Source organism: Chelonia mydas, chromosome 9 (genome assembly GCF_015237465.2).
Source record: "Chelonia mydas isolate rCheMyd1 chromosome 9, rCheMyd1.pri.v2, whole genome shotgun sequence".
Classification (NCBI taxonomy): Eukaryota; Metazoa; Chordata; order Testudines; family Cheloniidae; genus Chelonia; species Chelonia mydas.
The window spans coordinates 45,592,321-45,603,480 of NC_057855.1; the positions used below are offsets into that span (position 1 = coordinate 45,592,321).

General features: G+C 43.6%; 1 long non-coding RNA gene across 1 annotated transcript; it reads right to left on the minus strand.

Annotated features, from left to right (window-relative positions):
- Positions 1-798: 798 nt before the first annotated feature.
- On the minus strand, positions 799-4,316 carry LOC122461748. The gene is made up of 4 exons (XR_006283903.1): positions 4,213-4,316; positions 3,233-3,304; positions 1,690-1,812; positions 799-1,109 (listed from the first exon to the last, which is right to left on the minus strand). It is a non-coding gene; the product is annotated as an uncharacterized LOC122461748 (long non-coding RNA).
- Positions 4,317-11,160: the final 6,844 nt, after the last annotated feature.

Consider the following 11,160-nt stretch of genomic DNA (forward strand, 5'->3'; position numbering starts at 1 on the left):
GTTTATTTAAGTGCATAACTAATGGTTCTAGGAGTTTAATGTAGGCATCCAGTTGGATAACTGAAGTACCCAGAGTGGGAAGAAGGCAAGGTCAGTAGACAAAAGACCTACACACAAAAGTCCCAACAAAAAAAATCTGCTCTTATTTCTATCTAGCATCTATTTCTAGAACACAAGAACCTTGCCTATATATCCAGAAAGAGCTTCTTGTCATGTGACTCTTGCATCTGGCACAGAGGAGACTGAAATCCAGAAGGAAGCAGACAGAGAGTATTGACACTTAACTAATCATGGGAAAGAGTTTAGGCTAATGCTGAAATAAACTGAAATTGTTAAAAAATATCTAATCTGTGCCAGCTTTTAGAATGGCCTTGACGATAGTGGTGAGTTGTTATGGGAACCAAACAGGAATGTAGTGACCTTGTTCCCTCTCAAACAGATCCTAGAGAAGAGGAAAGAGAGAGAGCCATATGTAGGCCCTTCCAGGACATGTGGGAGGCAGCTGTCTTTTCTCTCTGCTGCTTTAAAAGAACACCACTCCATTCAGCCTTCCTCTTATGTGGCTCAGAGACCGAAAACAACAAGAACCAGAAGGGCTATTTTGACTCGCAAAGACTCTAATCTTGCAATAGCTCCATGCACACAGACAAAGCTCACTGCAAGATCAAAGCCTAATGCAGCTATTTCTCCCCATCACATTTTTAAAGGAGCTTTTTATAAGTCTTCAGTTAAACCCAGCTTGGTGGGCGCTATATATATATGTATATATATAAAATCTTTAGAAGAAATAAATATTTCAGTGAAGCACTTTAAAATCCCATTCTCTCAATCTCACAACCTCTTCATATTGCTTCTCACTAGCCATATTTTCTTCCAGTGCATTCTCTCAGACATGCTGTTCTCTTGCTCGGATTGGTTCTTGTATCACGGGAATGTGTCTTCACACAGTTGCGTTATATACGAGGCTCACAGCTCCAGTTCTTCTGATGAGTTTTCAAGAAGCAAGCTGCACAAGTGCAGCTTAACTGTGCACATTCTATAGTCTGGGTTTTGTTCTGAGAAGTGCCATATAGCACAGCCTAGGTTTCCACTAAGTAACCTTCAGACACCTAGGAGATATAAACACATCATGTCTCCTTAGCTTTTCTTTGTCAAGATGGTGCTGATGGTGAGGGGGAAATTGCAGGATGACAGCTGGGTTAACACCCTGGATCCTCCCCCAGAAGGGCCTGGGGATGGCTCAGCACTGCTATGCAATCTTTCTTCCCACACCTCTCCCAACATGGCGGAGGATTCCAGGCCACCACTTGGCATATAGCCATAGTCATAATTTCACCATGACAAAGAATGCTTACACGGAAAGTGAAGTAACTGCCAAGGAGCAAAGTGCAACTCTTTAAAAAGCAAGACTTATTCTGCTTGTTACTATTGCCCTAAGAAAGAGACAGAAGCACTCCCCTCATACTGCCTCTCCCCATAGCCCTTAGCTAACTCTTCTTTTAGGAACAAAATGCAAAGTAAATCCTTGGACGTTGACCCTTTCCTTATCTTCACACACTAGATGGGATGGGCAGGAAGTTTTCTGCACTGAAGGGGATGGAAGGAGAAGCCTGCCTACTTATCTCCTTTCAGCAAGTTACACTATGAATAGGAGGACCTGGGGGCCTTGTACAGCGCAGGCCCTCTTACCTGTCCCTCAGTACTGAAAAAGGTACCAGCAGAGGAGCAGATGCTGTTCTAAGGATGTAGGTGGCTGTAGTCTGTTGGAGCTATACAGGTAAGTATTTTCCTGTTTGTGAGCATCCCTTGGCACTGAAAGAGAAGATTAAGAGATCAGTAGTGCTTTAATCACTATGTACCTGGGTCTGTAGTTATGACCAAGAGCCTTGTGTTTAAAAGGCTAGTGTAATTTTCTGTTCTTTTATCCCACTCTCTCTGTGATCAGCAAGGCATCCTCCTGGTATGGAGGGAAACATGGCACAGGCTCTACCTAGGCTTACGGTATAGTGTTTTATGATCTGCAATGACTGCAGTGCTTAAGGTGCAGGTTTGACCTTACAAAGCCCTAACTGCCTTCATGGGACCTGCCAACAAGATTATCTTTTCCATTGCACCACGCTGCCCCAGTTCAGTTTAGCAGCAGGCCCTTGAGCTTCATTGTAACTCGATGAGGCCATGTCTACACAGGGACGCTCAGGAAAGTTAAGGCAAATCAACTAAAGGTGTTAAGTCAATACCCGTAAATTTAAGTGTGGTAACACACCCACCCACCTCCCAGTAGATACTCTCACTTAGCAGTAAAGGGTTCTTAGATCACTGTAACTTAAAGTGGGATGTAGGAAAGCAAGGAGCCCCTGGTGTACACTGAGCTCAGCCTACAGAAGCTACTAAGTGTGGGATCCCCTAGTATGGAAAACTAAAACAAATCCTCCTGTAATTAAATGCCCCAGAATTTTTAAACCTTGGGCTTTAAAAGAATAAGGCTTTATTGCCTGAGCTCAAAGGCTATATAGCAGACTTGTAAATCTCTGTATGTGAACTAGTTATTAGAGGGGAACAGGGATACACTGCGTAAGCTTGGGTCACTCTCCCACGATCTCTGGCTAAAAATGGGTGTAATTCAAAATTTCCCTGCCTGTTCATAGCCTCAGCATTCAGACGATATAGTCAGATAATGCCGGACAGAACACTCTATTGTCACAAAGGTATGAAATACATGCTAGAGTGGCATAACGCACCTCTGTTCCTTTGTTAACAAAAGGCTGAGATTCTAGCAAAAACAAGTCAACTAAAACATTTGAAATGGAAAGGTGCTCAAAGCAGCATGGACCTCATAAAGGACAGAGCTTCAGATCTGATGGGATGTACAGCAAAAAAATGTCTGGGCCTGTTGTGCTGAGTCAGATGTTGGGGCCGTCAAAGGGCGTGAAGCAGCCGATTCAAAGTGTGATCTGGCACAATAAGAGCTAAGAGTTCTCTGAAATGCAATAGACTCTATTATGTGCACTTCTCAAGGCTAGCTGGGCTATTGTTTATTCATGCTGGGATCTAATAGGAAGCTGAGGCCAATGCTAAAGCTTCCAGACTGGAAATGTGCGTTAAAGTTTGCAGTAAGGGGGTCCAATCCTGCTCCCATTAAAATCAGGGGAAGTTTTGCTGCTGAATTCAATGTGAGCAGAATTAGGGCTGTGTGCGATAGGCCCATCAGGGATTATGTACAATAACAACTCACTAAGAACATAGCCTTGAGGTCACAGATGGAAAGATCAGTCTCCACCAAGGCCGAATGACAGCAACCAAGGCTCTGAAAAGAAAAACATGCAGATTTGCTGTAAATGGTGTTCTGCAATTTACTAACTGGAAGTCCTTAGTTGCTCTGTTTTTAATGGGGAGCAGTGTCGGTTGCTCTAGTATCAAACCACCACTTGTCTCCAGTTCAGACCAGTGGCATAACCCACGCCTAAAGTCAACTTTGTAGCTTTAAAGACAGAAGTACTGGGAAGGGAGACTGAATGTAGGTCAGAACCTGACCCCCTTTGCATTACTCCCATGGGCAATGGAGGATGCAGATCTGGGTGACACAATGGCAGCACAGCCTGTCCCTCCCAGCCATGCATGGCTTTCCCAGATAGGCTAGGGGTATGGCTGAAGTGCAGTGTAGTCAGGCAACCCCCCACTAGCTGTAGTCTCTAGGGGAATCCATTCTAGCCAGCATGACAGCAGGCTATAGAACGCTATCTTCTCACCCCACCAGCTCAGCCAGATCTTGGGATCTAGCCCTCTGGCTGATCTGTTGAGATATAAAACTCCCATTCAAAACAGTACAAACTTGTACATTATTTTTTGCCGAGATAGGAACATAATTTTTTCTTATTATCACTTCTTAAACAAGAGAATTGTATGACTGGGAGCAGCTAGTTTGAGTAAGACGGAAGTCTGCTAGAATCCACAGCCCTTCAGTTTTGGCAGTGTTTAACAGCCCATTTCGTCCTTGCACTCCTTCTCAGATATGGCATTTTGGAACTAGAGTATAACAGAATAGGGAATGAGATTTTTGTAGGTCAGCCAAAATAATTTTTCATAAATTCATATGTGGATCAAACCTGCAAAGTGCTGTTTCGTCCAGGGCTTTCTTCCCTAGAGGCTGTTATAAAGCTTTGTGTGAGAGTCCCATATCCCCTTCAACAGACCAATGATCACACAGAATTGTACCTGGCAGGAACAGGAAATCCGGTTGTTTTCACCTCAGAAGTTCCTTGTGCTCCATCCAAACCATATATTTTTCAGGACAGACGGGCACTTTGCATTACGTACTCTGAAAGTGATGACATTGCAGTGACTATTAAAGCAAAATGCACGTGTTCTAATGTGACACTAGCTCCAGGACAAGTTACCATATTCTCATGACAGACTCTTGGCCAGCTCACGATCCGGTATGCCAGGAGAACTCTACTAGCTTTAGAGTAAATCTGGAACTATTACATTCATCTAACAAAGACCAGAATCCAAACCATTATATGCAGCAACTAGACTGGAGATGGACTGGTTTAGAAAAATTCGGGCCCAAGGCAGAAGGGGTAAGTTTGCTGTTAAGATTTCTTTTAGATCACCATCATATGGGATTTTCCATTTCTAGGTGCACTCATTTCAAAAGGTCTTTATAGACTGCTATGGCCAATGTGTTGAAAGATACTCACATTACAGTAACACAAGATGCACAGAGGGGCACTGACCCAATGGTTCTGTAATCATGACACAAGGCTCCTCCTGAATGCTGGCAAGAGTATTTTTCAGATATTTATTTTAAGGAAGCAAGCACTGCCACTGGCCTCACAAATCAAAGCTTTGGAGATTTTAAATAATGACACTAAAAACTGAAGATCATCACTGACCAAATCTTGCATGGTAGTCAACTCCTGAGGGGCAAACCCAGTCCCATCCACTGTAGCCACAGAAGTTCCTTGTGCACTGGAACCAGAGCATTTCCCCTATCTAAGGAAAAGGCTGAATGTGGAAACTCTGCTTAGCGTATGTGCACCCACTGCAAGAGTTCTGCTCTGTATGAATCCCCTGAAAGGGGCTGGAAATGACTCTGGTGTGGCTGAGCCAGGGTGGAGCCTTTGTAAAGATCCTCATCCCTGTGCATCAGCCCATAGCCCTGCCGGACTATTCAGGTCTTGCAAGCATTGCTGTGACTCCAGCCAACTTCTCAGTTCCAGTTCATTAAAAGGCCTTCCTGATATTGGACTAGTCTGGATTCACTTCACTTTTGTCATCAACCAGATTAGACCCACACTAAAATCCTACCTAATTTGAACAGTTGAAATCTGCCAGTCAGACGCACTGATAGTAACTTGCATTTGCACTGAATCTTTTACTCAGAAAAACTTTTCTTTCAAATTCAAAAGTGTTCTGTTTCTTGTTCTTCACTTTATTTTTACCCTGTCCTCCAGTGGGGAAAATGAGAGCCAGTAAACATGAGGGGAGACCCAATGCTTTTTTTTTTTAAATGAAACAAATATAAATTTAGTCAACGACGTCATTCACCTAACCTTTTGATGAGTAGTTCATCCTGCTCTATCCAGAAGGCTCACAAAGCTCCAAACAAAGAAGAAACAATTCACAGGCTGGTGTGCAACAGTGCATGATATCTGATTAGAGGAAGGAAGAGTAACTCATTCAAGTGAACTGTGTCTAGCTCCTAAGTAGATGTTCTCTATGTCAAACTCAGGTACCCAATGCAGAAGGCTGAGACAAAACATGCAACTACTACAGCATCATCTACACGTTAAATATTTAGCAGCACAGCTATGTCAGTTTGGTATGTAACCATAAGCTATATCAGTCGACGCACTCTTATGCTAATGTAACTGCATTTACACTAGGAGGGTTTTGCCACTTTAAATACACGAGTATACTTAAACCAGCAAGCTTTGCAATGTAGACCTGATCTAAGAAATATGTTGTGTTTTTTTCCCAAATGTGTAAATCATTTTACTTGTCATCTGCTTGCATTGTGGATAGTGAAGGTGAACATTCTTGCTGGAGACTGGAAGAGACAGTCTGAGATAGTTTGGTTAGATGATTAGAACGGTAGAACATGCAGATGTGTACTTCTCTGTGTTCAACTGGAGGATGATTAGAAGGAATGGTTCATGGTGACAAGTTGGCAAGAGAGGCGGAGGAGTTTAAAATAATGGCCTTGGGTGTGTTGCAATGATAACTGAGTCTCCATTTGCTCAGTAAGTGCAATAAATAAACTTAATTATAAATACAATAGCGATTCAAGTTGTGGAAGCATTTGAAGAGGGAGATTCTGTTTGCATTGCTTTGCAACACACCTAATATATGCAAAGTGTTATTTGAAAATTGTTAAAGAAACAATTGATAAGAGTACAAAGGACATTTAATTCTCTCTCTTCTTGAAATGATATTGGTACTTATGCTTGAATGATTCATCTTTCTTAGCCTTTGAATGGAAAGTGGCCCTTCTTTTTCAGCTGGTGTAAGAAAAAATTTGTACAACTGGAGGGCCCTGCCCCAGTTTCCTGAGCAGCATACTCATATTTCTCTGACGGTCTTCCGCGTCTCTCACTTCCTCCTAACCCAACCAGAGCCCTGAGGAGATCTCATTTTATTAGGTAAATTCAGCATTGCCTAGGGGCACTATGACAGATACAGCATTTCCTGCAAGATCTTGGGAGACTTTACTGAATTACATTTAAGTATCTTTGGGGTCTATTGTATTAAATACCAAGTTTATTATATACAGTGAACGGAGACTGTATATACTCTCTCGGGGGGGGGGGGGGTAGGAGATGTGATGTGAGGCCTGGGAGTTCAAAGAACTATACTGAAAACATGTCCAATGGACTTGTGGGTCAATACATGGGAAGTAGGTTTCCTTGGGATTCCCTAGGAAGCATTTAATGCAACTCAGGTTATACAAAAACCCAGCCTCTTGAAGCTACACCCTGAGGAGAGGGTCTGTCTGCTGATCACCTGTCCCTGAAGGCCAAGATCAGAGGCCAAAGCTGAAAGAAATGGCTGCACTGCCCAGCCTGGGGTCTGGTTCTGAATCTGAGACTATTATGAACTTATAACCATAGGGAAACCCTAATTGTGGATGTTGACGGACTGACAGCTACCAGAGCCCAAGAGCAGGGTTCGGGTGATGGCTACACAGCTTCTTAGCATGCATGTAGGTTCTTTTATTGTTTTTAATGATTTTCTCTGTAATGCTTTCAACTTCATAATAAACATGCTTGCTTAGAAAAAGCTGGTGGTAACTTGTAACTGCAGCCATTATGCTGTTCATAGCCTCTTGAAAGAAAGCAAAGTGCAGATGCTGGCCTCTTAGGCTACCTGGCTGGCTAGGAATATCACAGGCAGAGAACTGTGCAGCCTGGAAAAACCCCAGTCAGGAGAGGGAGGGAAGTGGGTCTGAGCCCAAGAGAGTGATGGTTGAGGAGACAAGAACTGGTGCCCTCAAGGGACCATGGAGGGGGAATACAGGCGCAGTTACCCTGAACTGTGATAGATGGACATACCCACACTAGCTCCAACAGACCTAGCGAGGGTATGTCTAAACTGAAGCTGTAAATTACACCTCCAGCTCCAGTGTAGACATACACCGTAAGTCATATTTGATGGCCATGACTGACCCCATGCGTCCATTTGTGTTATTCATTTGGCTAGAGAGGCCACTGCCAAACCATTCCCACCTATTCAAGAGCTGAGCATGCTCTCCTTCAAACTGATTTGAAACAGAATTTTTTGTTGAAACATAAAATATCTGCAAAAAGGTTTGAAGAAAAATGGTTCCTTTACTTTTTTTTTTTTTTTTTTTTTTTTTTTTTTAAAACCAGCCCTAATTAAAAGGCTTACATAATCAAACTCATCCAACATGCATCTTTGCAATTCGTATTCCTATATATAGGAAGAATTTCTGGCTTAGATACTTAGAAATCCCTATTAGCATAGTATTTGAGCGCCTCACAGTTGTTAGTGTCTTTATGCTCACAACACACCCCTGCGAAACACTATTATCCCTGTGACGTTACACCCCATATTCATCAGAGAAATATTGTTACATGAATATGGCATAACTAAGATATGCTTTACGCAAGATGGGTCATGTGAGGTATCATTGAAAAGATGATTTACTGAATGTGTTTATTCAGTTTATATGCATGTATCATTTCTGTATCTGAAGTTAGGAATACTGTCTATGTAACAATTACAACTGGGTGTGTATGTACTGTGACAAGATGACCGATGTTAGTATAGTGAGTCCTGTGCTTTTCTTGGTGGGGGACTAAGATGCCACCTCTTGCCCCTGCCCCGCTAGTGGCCCAGGAAGGTGGTAGAGGAGGGAAGTGGGGGAGGGGTCTGGGTTTGCTCCTCACTCTGAGCCCCAGCCCCTCTCAACCCCTGCAGGTTCTTACTCTCTTCCCCCTTGGGTGGGGTACCTTCGGTCCTTACACACTGAGGCAGGGTCTCTCTGGTTTTTCAAAACACACCTCCAAGCTCCAGTCTTTTCTCCTTCCTCCTCCTCCGACTGCCTAAAGCAGGGGGTTTTATTAGGTTCCTGACAGGGCCTTAACTGACTACAGATGCTCCAATTAACCTGTAGCCACCCTCCTAGTTTACAAGGAACCACACCTTAATTAGCCTAGGGCTTATATATTTCCCCTCTACCACTGCTCCCTGGCCCTCCTGCATCACAGTGCTTGGGAAACACCCATCAGACAGTAAGCAATTGGCCTTAATGGGCCATTAGGAAAAGACAATGAGTCTTCAAAGATGTGGATCCCCCATCTTCCCAGGAGGTCCTTCCTGTGGACATGGCAAATATACCTTGTTTCATGGTTTCTTTGACACTGCAAGGTTAGGTAATAAGGTCACCTGGTACAAAATACCACCTTGGATGCTGCTGGTACTTTTCCACTGAAAACAAAGGCTTCCTGCATTATGTAAATTCTATTTAAGTCTGGGAAACAAGGCAATCAGGACTCTTCTCCATTGCCCCCCCCCCCCAAAAAAAAAAAAAACAAACAAACCACACACGCACACCTGAAGGGAAAGGCAGGGGCTGAGACCAGGGCTCTAGCCTGTAAAGAGACATAACTGTAACTCTCAGCTGCAGAAACTCTACAACCAGCCTAAAACAACATTTAGGGTGAGAAGTTACTGTGTTTAACCTGTTTCTTTAGTGTATTAAGTTTAGTTTGTGTGTTGTGTGCTATTTGCTCAGTAATCTGCTTTGTTCTGTTTGCTATTCCTTATCACTTAAGTTTTTAACTCCTAAAGGTAAATTTTATTTCTTGTTTATAACATAACCCAGTTTGTGCAATTCATATCGGGGGGCATAACAAGCTATGCATATCTCTTTCCACATGGAGGGAGGGGGTGGTTTTTATGAGTTTTCGTTGTGCAGATTTTTCTATACAGTGCAAGACAATATTATTTTGGGTTTACTCCCCAAAGGGGGTGTGCACGTGAGTGCCGGATGAATCCCTGAGCTGATTCCTCCCACACAGAGCTGATCTCAGCATCTGTGTCCATTTGCAGCTGGGTGTGTCCCTACCTGTGTGTGCGCCAGAGAAGGCTTGAGGGCCTGGCACAGCTAGGACAGAGTGAGGCAACCCAGGCAGGTAAAACGGGCAGAACCAGTAGGACGCCAGCACATCAGGTGGCATCTCGGGTGGGTGGGTGGTCCAAACCATCAGCACAATCCCCTTTACAGATGGAGATCCAGACACTCAGGGCATGTCTACACTGCAGAGAAAACCCATGGCACTGAGTCTCAGCATGCGGGTCAATTGACTCAAGCGTGTGGGAATTGGGCAGCAGAACTAAACAACAGCATAGACATTCTCGCTCAGGCTGGGAGGGTCTCGGAGCCCAGGCTCCAGCACAAGTTGCAACATCTATGCTGTTATTTTTAGACCCACCGCCCAAGACCCACAAGCCCCTGTCAATTAACCTGGGTTCTGAGACTCAATACCACAGATTTTTCTTTGAAGTGTAGACACACCCTCTGTGACTTGTCAAGGGTATGGTGGAGCAGGATTTGAACCCAGATCTCCTAAAGGCCAGGCTAGTGCTCTAATCACTGGACCATTTATCTTCTCCCCTACATTTTATAGGGGATACACAGTTACACATGCAAGTCTGAAAAAACACCAGAATATTCGGCTGTAGACTGGAGTAGATGACCCTTCTAGTCCCTTCTGTAACCTAATGATTCTATGATTCAGGGGTATTCTTAAGAATTTAGCTATGACGACTCTCACAGTTAAGTCTCCTTGCACTGCCCTGAAAACACAACCCTCTAGGTTCTAATCTTTAAACAGCATTCCGTCCATGTGAGCCTGAGATTTTAGATTAGATTAAGACTTGCAGCAGCCAAAACATCTCTCTCCCCAGATACAAGCCTGGTTCCAAAGGCAGGAATATAAACGCTATAGAAACGGTTAATTTTATTTCATCTACTTTATTAGCACTATCAAGATGTATATTTTTGCTGCTTTGGGCCATTATATTATATATATAATTTTTAAAAAAATGTTCTATTTTTATAGTGCTTTTCACAACCAATTGTTGTCCCAAAGCACTTCATAACAAGCATTATTTATTAGAGACCAATATCTATTTTAACAGAGTGGTCTCACGATTTAGCCCTTTGCCTGAAGCTATTGTAATGGGCCCTGAAAGAGCCATTACGTTCTTTCCAGCAGGGGGGAGTCACTGCTACTTGGGGGCTGCTTAGATCATGAAGCTAAAATGTCTTTGCAACCAACCAAATTGTTTTCCTAGTAGCACTACAGGAAAGCCAGATCTGTGAGCAGGAGGTGGTGCTGGTAGCTCTCTGATTGTACAGTTAGAAAGGGAGGCCACAGTGCAGCCCAGAGAAGTGTCACTCAGTAACTAAGAACCCAGGAAAAGCAGCCTGAAGAGGTGAACTGAAAGTAAGTCTCTGGGGGAATCCAGCTGAAAGCCAGATCGAGCCAGGGAGAAGATATAAGTTTCAGGAAGCCCAGGGGTACACAGCAAGGGAAGCCTCAGGTCCATGATTGCTGCACAGAAATTGAAGCCTGCAGGAGACACCCCAAATCAACAGGAGGCCCAAACCAGAGTAGGAAGGATGAGGACCAA